Raw genomic sequence first — 11,987 nt, forward strand, 5'->3', positions numbered from 1 at the left:
ATTTCCATTTAAAAAAAATGTAGTCACACTTTGTACCTTCCTGTTAATAGGGACAGAAACACAGGATTAAACCTAGCATCATTTTTGGTTAGTTTCACTATAATTGGGGCACCTCAATTTTGTAGTCAACACTGAGCTAACAATTCACTTACAGATGTTGTCAGTGTTCATTATAAATAATTCATTATAAACTGCACTACTCTAAGACATTTTGTCTTACTACTTGTTATGCCACACTTGTAACAGTGTGCTTTTAACAATTTAAAGTTTTAACAGCTTGAAACTCATCAAACACACTAACGTAAAACAGAAATCTTATTAATGAGGAAAAGTTCACCTGGAAATTCAAACAAAAAGTCCCATCTACAGTTTTTAACATAAAAAAAGCATTCTTGGCACTGTACCTCAAACTAAGATATCTAAGAAGAAAAAGACATGATATGTGAAGACGTAGATTACTTCATACACACAGAGAAGAGCTTGGACAAAGACAGAAATCATACTCACGAGCATGGCTATAATCAAAAAGATGGGCAGTAACAAGTGTTGGTGAAGATGTGAAAAACCTGGGAACCCTCACAACACTGCTACTAGGAATGTAAAATCGTGCAGCTGCTTTAGAAAATAGTTCGGTAGGTCCTCAAAATGTTAAGCGTAGAGCTACCATGACCCAGCAATTCCACTCCTAGGTATATATATCCAACGGAAATGAAAACGTGTCTGTGCAAAAACAGATACATCAACGTTCATGGCAGTGTTATTCAATATAAGCTCAAAGTGACAATACCCAAAAGTCTTTCGACTGGTGAATGGATAAACAAAATGTGGCATATCCATAAAACAGAACATTATTCAGCCATAAAAGTAAATGAAGTATTGCTACATGCTATAACATGGATGGACTTGGAAAACATTATGTTAAATGAAAGCTGCCAGACACAAAAGACCACATATCGCCCAGGCACAGTGGCGATTACACCTGTAATCCTAGCACTTGGGAGGCCGAGGCGGGCAGATCGTTTGAGCTCAGGAGTTCGAGACCAGCCTGAGCAAGAGTGAGACCGCCCCCCATCTCAACCAAAAAAAAAAAAAAAAAAGAAAGAAAGAAATTAGCTGGATAACTACAAATATATAGAAAAAATTAGCCGGGCATGGTTGTACATGCCTGCAGTCCCAGCTACTCGGGAGGCTGAGGGAGTAGGATCGCGTAAGCCCAGGAGTTTGGGGTTGCTGTGAGCTAGGCTGATGCTACCGCACTCACTCTGGCCCGGGCAACAGAGTGAGACTCTGTCTCAAAACAAGAACAACAACAACAAAAAGCCACATATCATTATGATTCCATTTACGGAATCCAAAAATGTCCCTAGGCACATCTGTAGAGACAGGAAGTAGATCAGTAGTAGCCAGAGGCTGAAGAAGTAGCCACAGGCTGTGAAAAAAAATCAGGAGTGATGACTACTAAGCATGGCTTTCTTCTTGGGGGCAATGAAAATATTTCAGAATTACATAGTATTGAGGGTTGCACAACTCTATGACTATGTTAAAAAACCACTAAATTGCACACTTTTTTTAGAGCGTGAATTTTACGGTATATGAATTATCTCAATAAACCTGTTATTATAAAAAAGATTCAGGTCCCCACTGCAATAAATAAATAAATAAATAAGCAAAGGACATAAAAAGACAATTCATAGAATAAGAAATACAAATGACCAGTGAATGTACAAAAAAATCAAACAGTTGTAATCTGATAAATATATAAACTTTAACAAAACAAAACAAAGAAATGAACTGGACCAAAGCAAAAGAAGAGATAAGCAGAGCAAATGATCTAGTTTTATTTTATTCTTAGGGACTAAGAAAGCTACTGAAAACAAGCAGCAGCAAATAGGAATAAATGAAGTAACAGGCATACAGAATTAGTTGTAGTGTGTAGACACAGGAAATAGGGAGACCTTGGAGATTAACAGAGTAGAGGGAAAGTTACCAATTATCCAAGCATTAAGTGACTAGGGCTGGTGTCCCAGAAACCTAAGACCTCAGGGGAAGAGGATTTTCTGTCACAGACTAAATGTCTTAGGCAAAAAGATGAGGGGAAACAGATTTCCCTCAGACTAAAAAGGTGAGGGGAGAGGGAGTAGGCCAAAAAAAGAGAGAAGAGAAAAGATCATCCTCCTGCCCAAGCCTGCCATCAAGGTAGCTGTATGTACCACAGGGCAAGATCTGAGGATCTTTAAGGCAAAGAATTCTCAAACCCTGTCCTTCCAAGTCTGAATTTCATGCTAGTGAGCCAATAAGATCCAGAGAGAAAAGGGCTACACAGGTCACAGGAAAAGTGGGGATGGACAGTGGGCATGGACCAAGAGTGCTCACCTGGTGAATGAGAGCTCCTCAACCTAGGGACAAGAGATTATTAAACACCCCACCTACCAGCACTCCTGGGACAGCAAAGATGGACAACAGGAGATGGACCGAGAGTTGTAGGAAGTTCTAGGGAGGACCTACTTAGCATATGGGACAAGAAATTAATAAATACCCTATTACCCAGCATTCCTGGGAGAGGAAACATTAGCATGACAGAGATAAAAAACAGGATATGCACTGAGAATTCACACATGAACACATACAATCTTGAAACTATAAGCATCTACAGAAAATATACTGCTTGAATTTCTGGATGAATTAGATGGCAGGGAAATGAAAACACTCTCCAGAACTTTGGGAGACAGCACTGATGTGTGTTCATCATGGTCATGTGGATGGAATGTGTGCAGGATGCCAGGCCAACACCTGATTTCACACCAACACATAATTCCAGCCAGAGGACTGGGTGCACATAAATAAAATACAGAGAAAGAACTGCCTCAAAGCCAGATCTCCTAGGCCCTACAAATTTGTATAGAACCACCACACACCTATGTTCTCTAGGCCACCCCCATGGATAAACTTATCTAATTACAAATCTGTCTTGCCATACACATAACCTAGAGACCCAAGGACCCAAGACAGCACGTATCAATACAAAGTGAGTCTTATTTATCTGCAAAGCATAGAAACCACTTAGGACTGTGAAAACCAAGAAGGGAACCCCTAGATTTTCATAGACCTTTGACAGCTTTAGCCTAGAAGGGAAAAGGAGGTCTCCCTGTGGCATCCCTGTGACTGGCTGGGTGAAGACCACAATAAAATCCAGAAGAACTGTGCAGAGAAGCAGGATGAAAACTCAGGACTGTTTCTATGAACTGGGAAACCACAGGGTAGTCCTTACCTTGCTCATCAGTATATTCTGCTACCACCCACTAAGAAAGTCAACCTTTCCTGCCTCTCACCACATCTGTCTCCATTAAGTATCTCTTAAAGAGTGAAGGACTGCATGCAACCCTTAAAAGGCATATATTAATACATAGCTAAATTAATATTTAGGTACAAATGCATGCACTTGTATATCCACAGTAAAGATAATACAATAAAGCAATCAGTATCTCTATCAAAGACACTATTACACTGCTATTTAACATTGCTCTGGAGATATCAGTCAATGCAATTCAATAAGATAAATAGTTAAAGGCATAAACATTGGAAAAGAAGGGGGAAAAACCCTCTATTTACAGATGACATGATAGTATATCTGGAAAGTAAGAAAAGTAATGCTAAAAGTAACGTAATAAGAATTTGGCATGGCCAGGCATGGTGGCTCACACCTATAATCTTAGGACTCTGGGAGGCCGAGGCGGGAGGATCGCTCGAGGTCAGGAGTTCAAGAACAGCCTGAGCAAGAGCAAGACCCCGTCTCTACTAAAAATAGAAAGAAATTATCTGGACAACTAAAAATATACATAGAAAAAATTAACCAGGCATGGTGGTGTATGCCTGTAGTCCCAGCTACTTGGGAGGCTGAGGCAAGAGGATCGTTTAAGCCCAGGAGTTTGAGGTTGCTGTGAGCTAGGCTGATACCACGGCACTCTAGCCCGGGCAACAGAGACAGACTCTGTCTCAAAAAAAAAAAAAAAAAAAGAATTTGGCAAGGTAGCAGGAAAACATACAGAAATCAACAATATTCATATACATGAATAACCAGTTATAACATACAATTGAAAAGAAAAATATTCATAATGGCAATAAAACAAGATAAAATACTTAGGAATAAGCTTAAGAGGAAATGTTCAAAAGCTACATGAAGAAAATTATAACCCATTCCTCAAAGACACAAAAGCAGACTTAAGAAAATGAAAAGACATTGCTTGTTCTAAGTTAAGATGTCTCAATATCATCAAGATGTCAGTTCTCTGTAAGTTAAATCATAAGTTGAATGTGATCCCAATAAAAATAGCAATGAGATTTTTAACAAAGTTAGACAAATTGATGCTAAAGTTCATATGGAAAAATAAAATATGCAAGAAGAGCAGGGAAAACTCTGAAGAGGAGGAGCTATAATAGGGGATTAGCCCTACCAGATATTGAAACCTACTACAAAGCCTCTATGATTTAAATGGTGTGGTACTGGTGCACGAATGGTGAGACAATCCAACAGAATAAAATATACCTAACTACATATAGAAATGTAGTATATGACAAAAGGGCAAAGATTTTTCTTTTTAAACAAATGTTATTGGGACAACTGGATAGTCACTTAGAAAAGGATAAAATTAGATCCATTCCTCACACCACATACAGAAATATACTCAAAATGGAAATAAATGTGAAAAATAAAACTATAAGAGTAGTAGAAGAAAGCATGTGTAAATTCTTCTATAACCTGATGATAAGGAAAGGCTTTCTAAATACAACTAAAACTCCAGATACAATAAATTTAATATATTCAACTATGCAAACACAAATTCTTGCATGGCAAGAAACTCCACAAGCAATGCCAAAAAAAGATGGCTGGGCAAAAATATTTGCAACGTATGTTAAATGGCTAATATTCTTAAATACAAAGATCTTTTAAAAGCTGAGGGGGGGAAAAAGACCAAAAATCACATAGAAAGTGGGCAAATAATATAACAAATAAAAAGAAATGCTAAAATGGCCTTTAAACATATGAAAACACATTGAATTCAGTTGTAATAAGAGAAACAGAAATGAAAACTATGCTGAGATACCATTTCTTACTCATTAGATTGGCAGAAATTCAAAAGCTAATAAAACACTCTGCTGGTGAGGCTGTGGAGAAACAAGCACTCTACGCTCATACACTGCTGGTGGGAATGCAAAATAGTACAACTCGATAGGGACAAGAATTTGGCACTATCTTAACAAATCTATACATGCATTTATCCTGAAGATACACCTCCAACAATATAAAGATACGTGTACACAAAGTTTTTCACTGTAGCATCATTTGTAATTGCAAAATACTGGAAATTACTTTAATGACCAAGTAGGACATTAGTTGAAAAAACCTTGGTACATATAATAGAGTATTATGCTGTTAGGAATGAAAGTTATTTAGTTTAGTTTATGTATCTTTTCAAATAGCTGCTGAGTTGTTAGGAGATAAATACTTATTAAGGTGTTTGGACCTATTTAATAAACTGTTGAAGTGTTTCTTTTCACCTAGGGACACTGGAAAAATTAATGATATAATAAGGGTGTCATGAATTGAGAAAGTTTGGAAACTTCTGATAAAGGCCTATAAAAGCCTTTTAAAGAGAGAAAGAGAGAGAGAGAGAGAGAGAGAATGTGTTTGTATAGTTGTTAGGTTACTGTGGACTGTGGTCAAGAAAATTTACCATAGGCTAATGAAAGCACTTTCCATAGTGTAGTAAGTACTAGAACAGATGTTATGACAATACATAAGAGAAGCAACTAACAGAGTCTTGAAGATTTTTTTTTTTTTTGAAGGACGGGATCCAGACAAATAACCTAATTTTTGAGTTCTGAAGGACCAGTAGGAGTACATTAGATTGGGGAAAGGAGGAACAGCTAGAATTCCAGGAAGAGGAAACGGAGTAAGTAAACATTAGCATTCCAGAAGGTCAGTATTGCTAGAACTGAATATCATGGAAAAAGAGACACGAGGCTAGAGTTAGGTAAGGAGTACATCTTGAAGGTTTTATATATGACATTAAGGATAAAAGGAGTATGAATTTTATTAATGGGCAAAGAGGAGCCACAAAAGGATTTTAAGCAGGGGAGCATCACAACTGTTCTAAGGGTGGGAAAAAGATTAGAGAGGGTCCAACCATAGGCAAGAAGGCTACTGCAGTTATCCAGAATAGATCTACACAGGGCAGCTGAATTGCAATCAATCATTCGGTGTGGCAACCTCTACTTTTTTTTTTTTTTTGAGACAGAGTCTGGCTTTGTTGCCGGGCTAGAGTGAGTGCCGTGGCGTCAGCCTAGCTCACAGCAACCTCAAACTCCTGAGCTCAAGCGATCCTTCTGCCTCAGCCTCCTGAGTAGCTGGGACTACAGGCATGCGCCACCATGCCCGGCTAATTTTTCTATATATATATTTTTAGCTGTCCATATAATTTCTTTCTATTTTTAGTAGAGACGAGGTCTCACTCTTGCTCAGGCTGGTCTGGAACTCCTGAGCTCAAGTGATCCTCCCACCTTGGCCTCCCAGAGTGCTAGGATTACAGGCATGAGCCACCAGGGCCCGGCCGGCAATCTCTACTTTTAATGGATTACTATGTTATCTACTCAACTGTGTAAGAAAACAGATCCTGAGGCTTAGATGAACACAATCATAATCTTTATGGAAACTGGGAATCTTTGTGGTAACTAAGGATCTTTGTCCTACCTTTACAATGCACCTGGGAGTAGAAGTCATTTCATAATCTCATTGCTTTATTGTCCAAAATAACATTGTCAAACCCTGATATTTAGTTTCAAAAGTGAATTCAGCAATGAAATTGGATCCCAGACTTTAAGGAGATTATGTGTATCAAGTGTTATGTCTATTGAATCTAATACAAGACTCTAGTATTAGAAGCCTTTAAGAATAGTATTATAATATTTCATGGAAGCTTGCCTGTTTTGGCTTGTACAGACTACCCTCTTGACTTTGAGGAAAGAAGTCTTTACCTTCATGTATAATTAAATCAAAGATGCAAATTCTCTCCCAAGATTTACTCACGTGTCTCTTAAAACCTCAGAGCTTTAACTTCCTTTTGTCTACATGGTAACCACATACTTAAAGGTAGTAAGAAAGGTGTCTGAGAGCTAAAGAAAAACAAAGAATCACTGTTACTTGTGGGGGCTACAGAATGAGCTTTTTTTTTTTTTTTAACTTTAAGCTATATCATATATATATGCTACAGAATATTGGAATATATCCTTTTTTTTTAAAACTAAGAGATAAATATATCCTTCAAATTAAGCCTATTTAGGCGTTTAAAAAAAGTACACAGGCTTGGAAAGACCAAAGAGAATTCTACTAGCGATGAACGGCAATTAGACCCTGACAAGAGTTCTGCCACCTTTAAGCCTCCATACTAAACCCAAAGAGAAAATGACACAGTCTTGAATGATAAAAACAGACCCAGCATATTTCTGCTGCTTTTACCATTCTTCCTACTGTCCTCCATAACCTCTTCCCCATTAGTGAAAGAAAGAACTAAAAAACAACATGATTTCAAGGAAAGGTCGCTATGCATAGGCTGATGGTACTCCTCTCGTATAGGGATGGTTCAGGTATTTCAGAAGTAAAATTCACTAATCCAACACCAGAACTGAGTTCCTAATACTCTAACAGAACACCTGTCAAAACAATGCCCAACAATTTTTCCATCATGGCACACACAGAAATGGTAACACTATACTTGGGCACACTGTACATAATAAGAAGAATGGTTGCTGCTTCAGGCTATCTGGCCAGGGTCACTGGAAACCCCAGGCCACGCTTGATGGCCAAGAGCGCTGAAGCCTTTCCTGAAGCTCCGGCTCACGGTTCAATCAGAATCGGCTCAATCAGAATCGCCTTTTCCTCAGCCTTTAAGGATTAACTGCCAATACTCAATGCTCTCAAAAATCGTTACTTTCAAATTCAGGCTTTTACTACACACTATCTAGGTGCCTAGCCTCTGGCAAATAACTTCATTTAGCCTTAATAGAGCATGGGAAAACTACCTATCTTGCAGAGGTATTGTGGAGATTAGAAATAATGTTAAGTAAAGCTCTTATCACAGTGCTTGGCAGGCAATCAATATATGAGAACCGTTAATACCAAGAGGGTTGCTGAATTAAAGAAGGGAAATGTAACCTCTGTATAGTGGTAATGTCACTCTCCTTAGTGTCCAAGAATTAAAACACTTTATAAAACAACGAAAATCATAAACTGTCTCACTTCTTCAAAGGCATATCTTTTACCTCATTAACATTCACAGCCTCTTATTCTAGTATTTTCAAAGTGATTGTCCTTGCCACTCATCTACTGAAGTATACAACTGTATATTACACTGGTACGCTATACACAGAATTGATACTGTACATTTATTTATGTTCTGCTGAAGCTGAGCTTGGAAAACCAGTGCAGGACTACCACCAGATACTATGAGAGGAAAGAGGATATCAGCACTTTTTTCTTATTTGAACCTCCTTAAAGTGGAAATAATCCAACCATCTATAGGCAAAAATCTTCCCCCACAAATGGTAGACAAGATTCTTTCCTATAATTTGCCCCTATGTACTACATTTATTCTGCAGTCAAACCTCTCTGCTAATGATAATCTGTATTTGCAGCCACTCCCCAGTGCTAGCATCACTGCCTCAGCTCCACCTCAGATCATCGGGCATTAGATTATCACAAGGAACGTGCAACACAGATCCCTCGCATGTGCAGTTTACAGTAGGGTTTGCACTCCTATGAGAATCTAAGGCCACAACTGATCTGACAGGAGACAGAGCTTATGCAGTGATGGGAGAGATGGGTAGCGCCTGTAAACACAGATGAAGCTTTGCTGGCTGGCCTGCTGCTCACCTCCTGTTGTGCAGCCTGGTTTCTAACAGGCCACGGACCAGGACCATACTGGTCCTTGGCTTCAGGGTTGCAGACTGCAGCACTAGAGAACAGCATCTGGATTTTAGAAAAGAAATGTGAAAATGGCTATTGGTAAATCATGCTAAGGTCATATCAGGATGTCAGAGGATTTCATGTATCCATAAGAATGAGCCACTTTTCCCAACAGTGTTAACTCCTAATTCCCTCTTTTTGATTAAGATAGGGTATGATTATCAACCCCCCAAATAAACTTACTGCCTATCACCAGGAAATTTCTTCCTGTTAGTCCTGAATGTGCTCAAGTAGTACACATTTAACACTGAAATGCAAGTTATTATAATGCCCGATCACAAACCCCCAGATACAATTTTAATCTTTCAGAGGAGGATAGTGTTTTGGAAAGCAGGGAATTCTTCTTGTTCTTTGACTCTGCTAAAGAATGGAAAGACAAAGCAAAGTCTGTATGTGCCAAGAACCTGAAACAAAAAACAAAAACAAACACCCTAGCCCAACAAAATAAGTGGCTCCTAGAGGATGATTGTGAGATCACCTACACATTCATTCATTTAGTGAAGAAATGTGTGTAACTAACTTCTATGTTCTAGGCACACCGCATGGAAATAGTGACGACTAAGACATGGTTCCTACTCTGTAGAAATTAAAGGTCTAAAAACAACCTTTAAGATAATATTTTACAATAATATTGTATTACTTTAATACAAGTCATTTTATGATACTGTATTAATACAGACAGAAAAACATAAATGCATTAATAAACATAAGCTAAAAGGAATGCCTTTCTACTGTGATAGTTTACTGACAAAATTTGTTATCCCAATTTTTGCAACGTGATTAAAGTTGTAATTTACTTTCAGGAAAGGAATTAACTTATGACACATGTTTTATAAAGGTTGTGTCCCCATGCACACCAAACACAATTTGTAAATTAGGTGCTTTTCAGCTTGACACGTAGGGTGTGGCACTGAAGTTCTCATACTACCTCAATGACACTTGGATGAGCTCTCACAAGTCTGGACATTCAGGTTTCCAAGCAAAGACCAATTTAACTCTCTAATAATCCCTAAACCCTGAAACAACACTGCCACCCCTGTGCGCCGTCACCCTCGCCTACTTACACATGTATACACAAGCTAAAGCATACACATCACATCTTCCACTTCTGGAAATTTTTCAGGAACGAACCACGGAGGAAAACACGCCCTCACCCAAAATATCTACATTCTCTTCCTCGTTTTAGAGGCTGGATTACCCGAATATGGGCTAAACCTGTGCGAGAGCCCAAGGCCAGCTATTCAGTTCGGTGCGGAGCCTCTAATGACTTCAGTCTGAAAAAGCCATTCCTTTAACTGGCACGCACGCACGCACACACACACACACACACCCCTGGCAAAGATGCTTAAAAAGCAACTGCTCTAATACAGGCAAGGAGTGGAAAGAAAGGGAATGAGGGGAAAAGGGCGGAGTGAGGCGCGGGGACTGCGGCGGCGGCGGGTTTCCCCAGGTCGCGGGAACCGCCCGGGTGGGGACTTCGGAGAGGCAGGCCAGAGGTGCTAGGTGACCTTCCGAAGAGGCCAACTCGGAGGGGCTGCCGGGCGCGGGGAACCTCGCGGCAGCCGCCCGCTATCGGGGACGCACTCGCCCGCACAGCGGCGAACGCGGCACCCTGGATTCCAGTCCAGGCTCATCCCGCAGCAGCTCGTCCCGGAGAAGAATTCGGGATGTGCAATCTCGGCAGCCCGACCCTCTGCCTGGGCCTCGGCCCAATGCTGCCCGGACACACCCCCGCGGCCACCCCGGCGGCCCCAGCCCCTCCGCGGGAGGCCGGGCGGGCATCGCTCACCTGCACCGCGAGCCGGTCCGCCGCCCCACGGGCTCCGGAAGCCGCGGCTGCGCTGGCTCCGGCCGGAGGGTGTTCAGCCCTTGTCGCCTGGGAGCTGCCGCACCGGGAGCGGCAGAAGGAGTCCGACGGGCGGCGGTGGATCCGGGGCGGCTGGAGAAGAAGGAGGAGGAGGAGGAGGACTCTGGCGCTCCGCTTTGGGGAGTTCCACCCTCCTCCTGGCCGCTCTGCAGCAGCAGCCAATTATCACTTCCGGGGCGCTGGGATGAGGGGCGGGGCCGGCGGGGGAGCGACTTCCTGTCCGCGGGCTGAGAGGAGGGTGATCTTGGGCCAGGCCGGAGAACAATGGCTTGATGGGCGAGGGCTGGGCAGCCCCCGCCCTCGTGTGTTGAGGGCGGTCTGCGCTGCTTTTCGTGCGGCCCCACCCGCGGTTCTCTGAGCGCCGCGAGGTGAAGTCACCTCCCGAGGGCCCGGGAGTGGCCGCGGGCCTCGCAGAGGTTCCCGGATCTCAGCGTCGGCGCCGCGATGTCCTTGTCTTTCTTTTGGGGACCAGGAGGGGGTTCTCAGGGGAAGGAGGGGCGAGCGGAGGCCGCCATCTTGCTTCTAGGGGGGCAGATCCTTCTCCCTGGGCGTCTAAGGGTTGGGGCTGCTCAGTTCCATGACCGGAGTTTTTCAGAGAGCAGCTGGCGACGTGGCTTGTCGCGGGTGGAATCCTAGGAGGTGGGTCAGTCGTCTGTCCTGGCTGGAGGGTCTCGGTGGCTGCCCTGGGCCTCATATCTAACTGTTGACCCCAGGAGAACTCACCTCCGCGGATGGTCTGCGAGTCTTTAATGAGGGGGCTAGGACCCCACTGCGACACTGCAGGTCTGGTGTCTGTGTGGTGCTGAGATTATCCTGCGGCCGCATGGCACTGTGATTTGGTGGCTTGTTAGGGGTAGTTTCACTAAATCGGTTGCTTTATTTAAATCCCGCCACAGGTTCCAAATAGGCCGTTAGTCCGTTAGCAGCCACAGATTCTTCTCTCTTAACATTTATTTATTCTACCCCAGACCCATTTGAGTACCAACTACGTGCCTGGCATGACTCACTCAAGAAATGCCTGGTCTAGTGGGCAGACATGAAAGCGAATAATTGTGATTGAAAGTATGGAATATCGAGGTATGCAGAGGAAAGAATGGATGC

At 42.1% G+C, this 11,987-nt stretch overlaps 1 protein-coding gene across 1 annotated transcript in view; it reads right to left on the reverse strand.

Moving 5' to 3' along the window:
* The window catches only part of RALA (RAS like proto-oncogene A), a 77,039-nt gene extending 65,992 nt beyond the window's left edge, over positions 1-11,047 (reverse strand). Inside the window, exon 1 of the mRNA XM_069461743.1 lies at positions 10,809-11,047. The gene's annotated coding sequence lies outside the window, so the exon portion shown is untranslated. The remainder of the gene's footprint in view (positions 1-10,808) is intronic.
* Positions 11,048-11,987: the final 940 nt, after the last annotated feature.

This window comes from Eulemur rufifrons, chromosome 29 (assembly GCF_041146395.1).
Source record: "Eulemur rufifrons isolate Redbay chromosome 29, OSU_ERuf_1, whole genome shotgun sequence".
In the NCBI taxonomy this organism is placed as follows: Eukaryota; Metazoa; Chordata; class Mammalia; order Primates; family Lemuridae; genus Eulemur; species Eulemur rufifrons.